The following is a 5,751-nucleotide window of genomic DNA, read 5'->3' as shown; positions in this document are numbered from 1 at the left end:
TACATATACACATGGTAGTAAAAGCTAACTTCAAAATTTTCCTTTATCTCTCAAAAATGAGTAATAACTTGTAATAATTAATAATTTATCTCTGTTTCTGTACTGACCATGTTGCTCTACGCTGCCAATTTAACAAAGTATATGTGTACATACATACAGTTCCGTCATTTTCGTTACGTGGATTTCAAGTCCCTACATCCCCATGGAGCGGAATGAGCGCAAGCAGAACGAGCAGAACGTCTCTAAAATGACTTTTAAATATTGTTTTTATCGGTCGTTCTTTATTATCGTGTACATAAATATTGAAATGAATGCGTTCTTATTGGAAATATTGATTAAAAATGTTAAATAAGTTAAATAAGTTTTAATGCGGTTTTAACTCTTTTGAAATAATGACTCGTGATTGGTTGCGCATTGATCCGCGGTGTGCTCACTACGCTCCATGGGGATGTAAAGACTTAAAATCCACGTTGCAAGAACTGCGGAACGCTCGTGATTGGTTCCGCTCTCGTTCCGCGTTACGCTAATCCGCGTTTCCGCGCTCCATGTAATGGCACCCTCAGGGTGCAAACCCATGGGAGCGGAAAAGCGTAACGCGGAACAAGAGCGGACCAATCGTGAGCGTAGCGAAAACTGCAGAACGCTCGCGATTGGTCATGCTCTCATTCCGCGTTACGCTATTCCGCTGCATGAGTTCGCATCCTTATTCCATAAAGGTAGGGCAGCGAAAGCGTAAGCGCTAACGAGCGCTTTTTGTTCAAACGAAACGCTATAATAGCGCGAATATAGCGATTCATAACCTTTTAAAGATGGCATCAAAGAAAGTTTCGGTGAGTCTGCGAAATGCAGAAACTAACGAAATATATACCATTACTGTGACTGCAGAGGAGGCAAAACGAATTAAAACCGGTAAGTTTATTATTTTATTTTTATTATTAACTGTGATTAACTTGAATTATTTGTGGCAATACATGCATGATTACAGTTTTCGATTGGACATATTTGATAAGGTTGCAAATTGTTCTCTTTTTCTACTTTAATGGTTAATTTTTATTTTCCTTCTACTTGAATTTTTTTCTTTATTTGCAGACCTCGATTTTGCAACTAAAAAACTGCATGAAGAGATGGAAATGTCTAGTGAGACTTTGGGTATACTTACTGATGCTATATATCTCAACTTTCACTTTTAATGCTATAATCTATTTTCTGATTTTTATATTAATGCTTTTTGCTTTATGATTTGTTTATTAATATTATTTTATTAAAATCAAGATGATCCCAGTGACGTAATGGATACAGGAATTTTACAAGAAATAGATGAAAATATAGCACGACAATCAGAAGAAGTTGGAAGTATATTTTCGATATTTGTCTGATTTTTGTGTACGATTTAAAAAAATTTTTCTTTATAAATAAATTTTTTTTTTATAGTATTTAAATGGCCGCATGAAGCAATTCTTTTGTTAATTGAGGAATATCGTCTACGACAACATGATTTTACAACTGGAAAAATGTCTCATAAGAAAATATGGCTCTTAATAGCACAAGAAATGATAAAACATGGTTACAATGTAACTGGTCCTCAATGTTTGTAAAACTTACTAGTTTAAAACGCACATACAAAGCAGTTAAAAATTATACCCAGATAGCCAAGAATGTTAAAATCACGTTTTGCCAAAGCTTTGCGACAAAGTGTGCTTTTTGGATTTCCAAATTGCTGGCTCCTTGCCCCTTCAAGGTCTTCCTTGATTGGCGATCGTATTTTCCGTGACGCTTCAGCGACTTTCCGCTCCTTCTTCCGATGATGCTCCCAAATGAATTATTCATACGAAAGAAAATCATAAACGAAATTAATATTACGCTCGAAATCTCAATTAATGACGCCTCTCTGGAGGTAACGGTACGGTTCTCGCAATGATTCGACTGGCGCGGCCCTTTAGCCCGCGCTTTTTCGATCGGAGAGGAACTTGGCGGACGCGCGCGAGACGGCAACGTCACCCCCCCCACTCCCAAGAGAAACCGTACCGGCGTCGATCACCCTCCGCAGCCACTATTCCGATTTCCCGAATCTCGAGCCGGGCGTCGAAGAGCGACCGGAACCTCCAGAGTAAAGGCCAAAACACAAAGCGGACAATTCACAACACATTCGAGGCAACAAGAACAACGCAATAAGTCCAAGACTCGGTCAGCCGCAGATCTTTGTCTCTCTGTAGCCGGGTCACCAAATACAATCGGCGAGTCTTCGGTGCAGTGCTTTCGCAGGCGGAGGGAAGGTTCTATAATTCCCGCTTCTAACATTTTGTCTACTTCCGCGTAAATGGCTTCCTGAATTTTCGGCGACACAGGGTAGTAACGCTGTTTAATAGGCGCGTGATTTCCGACATCTATCCGGTGCTGCGTTAAATTTGTCACGCCGGGTTTGTTCGGATCTCCCACGATTTCCGATTCGAGAAAATTTTTCAACCGACGATCTTCCGTAGCCGATATCTCCACTAATCCGCAACAGATAGGCGAATTTCTGCATGAGTTACGAGTTCGCGGTCGTCCGCGCTTATTCGCGATTTTTGGCAAATGCGTTCGGTTATTAGCCGTAGGCGGTCGCTTCGCCCCCAACAAGATTCCCTCCGTCTTCACGGCGGCTCTTCTTGTCGGCTCGCCCTCGCTTTCCGAGGCGTTTACGCGGAGCGATGGATCCCCACGTCCCGCATCGAACTCGTATTCCATAATCGGGTTTTCCGAAAAATACCACCTCTCTGTCGCCAAATTTACACCAATTCCAAATACCGACAGGAAATCTACTCCGATTATACACGGTAACGCCAATGTTGGTAACGCATAGACTTTTAATGATTTTATTAGATGACGGAGCGTAATGGGAATTTCGATCTCCCCCTTTATTCGCGTGGTTTGTCCCGTGGGAAACTCGTAAATTAAACAGAGAAATTAACAGATTTATTATAATAGCGGGAGCCGCAGCTCCTCGAGAATAGTAATGATAAACCGCGCGGATATACGGCGGCGGTAAAAGAAACGCGACTGTGAGACTGGGTGTTAGACGTGGGGCGCGAAACCCCGTAATGCGTACGCCGAGACCGACCCGTTAAATCGGCTCACAGTAAGGTTTGCCCTATTCTTGCCACAAATTTGTTGTCATGCCGTGCACGGCAAGATTTGCTCTATTATTTGCGCCAAATATGCATCACACTATTGCAACAAAAGCCTTGCCAGCAAAAGCTAAGCTTTTTGCGGACACACCTTGTCACAATTTTGCTGTAAAGGCATGCTCGGGTTTGCTGCAAACTTTGCGCAAAGTTTGCATCATTTTGCTTGCTGGGTAATAACAAATCAGGCAATTCGACAAGAACATGGCCATATCTTGCTGTAATAAATTATTTTTAAGTTAACTTATGTTTTTATATAAAAAAAACATGTATAAATATATATTTCTATGATCTTTTTTAGGTAATGGATGACTTACTTGGATCGAAGCCAATCATGACACCTGTCGCTACTGTATCCTCAACTGGTAAAAGAGTTATTGATTGTAGCACATCAAGCGCAGAAAATTCCTCTGATACATGCGAAAATGTACAACATAGTAAGTTTTTGTAATTATTTACACACAAGCTTAATTATCAAACTGATTAATATAATTGATTAATATAATTTTTAATTTTTATTTAGAAAAAACACGGCAAACATATTCTGCAGAGCAATTACTTACGGAATTAAAGGAAAATAGATAAATGGCAGAAGATAATGCGGAAAAAAGACACAATGAAAATATTCAAATTCGTGAAAGACTTTTAAAGTCTTTTGAAAAAATGATAGATATTTTGGATAAAAAATAACTATTTGTGTGTTTAAATATATAATATGAAAAATTTATAATAAACGATATAACTTAATATATACATAATAATATATACATTGTTATATATTTCGCATTAATAAATTATTACAAATAATGTCTCGTTTGAGATGGCCTGCATTTCTATCTCTTCTTTGGTTTATGTGTTGTAAATTATAATTATTTTCCATCATATCTAATTCTAATACTGGAAAGTTATCATCTTGTAACAAACAAATGTTGTGTAAAACACGCGAGAATAAAATCTAGTATTAGATCAACACGTTCCATATCAAGAATAGTGAGTAGACTTCTAAATCTTCCTTTCAGTAACCCAAATGCCCGCTCAATTGTTATTCGAGCAGATGCGTGACAAAAATTATAATTTTTTTGTTTTTCTGTTAAATGTCCATTATCACGAAATGGTATTATTAAATGATTATGGATTGTATAAGCTGCATCGCCAATTATATGACTGTCATTTGGGAATTTTTCTGGATCTTCTAAATATTCATATACTTCTGATAAGCGAAATACTCGTTGGTCATGGATAGAACCAACGTGTCCAGCAAGACAATAAGTAAATTGCAGTTTATGATCACAAATAGCCTATTAACAATAAATAGAAAAGTATATAATTAATTATATATATATATATATATATATATTTCCCATTTATACTAACTCAAACATATGTTACCTGCAAATGTATAGAATGATGTCCTTTTCTATTTATATAACATTCGGGATTGCTGTGTGGTGCTTTTATATTAATGTGCGTACCATCAATTGCTCCAATTACATTAGGAAAAACACTACACGCAGCAAATCCTTTGAAAACTTCCTCTACTTTTTCTCCTTCTGGCCATTTAATAAAAAGAGGACCCAGATTAACAATAGCTTTTGTAACTCTTCTTACAGCTTTCAGAGCAGTAGCTTTTCCAACATTAAATTTTTCACAAATGGATCTATTAAAAAAGATTTTGTGCATATTGGAATGTTTTGTTATTATAAGAAAAAGGTATTTTGAAAAATAATTTGTTGTATAAAACATTAAAAATTATACAAAAATGAAAACTTTAACTAAAAAAAAATTAAAAACATAGTTTGGCATACCGGTATGAATCTGGTGTAGCCATTTTCCATATAGCAATCAAAAATTGTTTGTCAGGAGATATTGTTTTATGACCAGGTTTGGACCTTATTAACGAAGGCTTTATAAGATGTAAAACGTAATAAAAAGTTGAACGCCGCATTCTAAAAAAATATTTGTTTTGAAAATTATAAATTATAAAACTATAAATAATAACTTAATAAAATTTACTTAAACTTATTAATTTTAAATTAAATTTTTTAAACTTCCAAAACAAATAAAATACTTATACATTTTTCTTTTTTGAAAGAAGCATTATACTTAAAATGACTTTTAACCCTTTCGCTACGGCGGTTTGGTCCGCCAGTTGCAATTCTCTTGATGCCATTTTGTGAAGGGCAAAACCTAAACACTTTATTGAAATTAAAAGTAACTTATAATACTTGTAAGAAGTGAGGATATTTTTAGACAGCAGGCGGACGTACCAATACAAAACTTCGCTGAAATTCTTTATCCTAAAGTTTGTAGTATTTTCGATTTTTTATTCCCTTATGGCACGTAACACAATAGGAATGAAAAAATGCAGGTAGAACAAATATAATTTGTATGGTGTGTCGTTTATTCGTTTCGTCAAAAGATTTACGCATCAGTCACAAGAGGCGGTGCTATCCAAAAACTAGGTCGCGATTTGAGTATGTCGGATATATCCGGCGTTCGTCTCCAGAGGGCGATTATGTGGATGTCGGATATATCCGGCGTTCGGCTCCGCGGGTTTTCATGTGGATGACGGATATATCCGTCGTTTGGA

The 5,751-nt window shown here is 36.6% G+C and overlaps 1 pseudogene; it reads right to left on the bottom strand.

The window, feature by feature from the left end:
* Nucleotides 1–3,127: 3,127 nt before the first annotated feature.
* On the bottom strand, nt 3,128–5,106 carry LOC115245895 (annotated as a pseudogene).
* Between the last annotated feature and the right edge of the window lie 645 nt (nt 5,107–5,751).

The sequence above is a fragment of the Formica exsecta genome, unplaced genomic scaffold (genome assembly GCF_003651465.1).
Source record: "Formica exsecta isolate Colony F162 unplaced genomic scaffold, ASM365146v1 scaffold135, whole genome shotgun sequence".
Taxonomy (NCBI): Eukaryota; Metazoa; Arthropoda; class Insecta; order Hymenoptera; family Formicidae; genus Formica; species Formica exsecta.
The sequence above is the reverse complement of the archived record's forward strand: the minus strand, read 5'-3'. Positions and strand labels throughout refer to the sequence as shown.